This window comes from Penaeus monodon, chromosome 21 (genome assembly GCF_015228065.2).
Source record: "Penaeus monodon isolate SGIC_2016 chromosome 21, NSTDA_Pmon_1, whole genome shotgun sequence".
NCBI classification, from domain to species: Eukaryota; Metazoa; Arthropoda; class Malacostraca; order Decapoda; family Penaeidae; genus Penaeus; species Penaeus monodon.
The window spans coordinates 14,812,428-14,812,830 of NC_051406.1; positions in this window are offsets into that span (position 1 = coordinate 14,812,428).

The window sequence follows — 403 nt, forward strand, 5'->3', positions numbered from 1 at the left end:
TTTACATCATCCCTTCTTTCAGCACTCTTCCCATCCTCCCCTTTTCCCCACTCTTTACACCATCCCTCCCTTCGTATGCGGCCAGCCACCCACGACACAACTTCCACTCTATGTATCATACCTCAAAACATATATAAAATTTTAGGTAACGTGGACTGTAACTAGTAACATAGGTTTTCTCTGTTCTATGAGTAGATTGTAGACCTCTAAGTATTGTTGACGTTGGTGTATCTGTGTGTAAATGTTATAATAGTTAAGGAAAAGCGCTTAAGATATTTTATAAAAAAAATGCAAAAGACTCATCTCGTCTTCTATGTACGTAGGAATAATTTTTATACTTATTTCCTCCGGAAGACCTTCGCGTGACAGCGTGGGTTGGAGTAAAGAGAATAAAGTGAAGTGA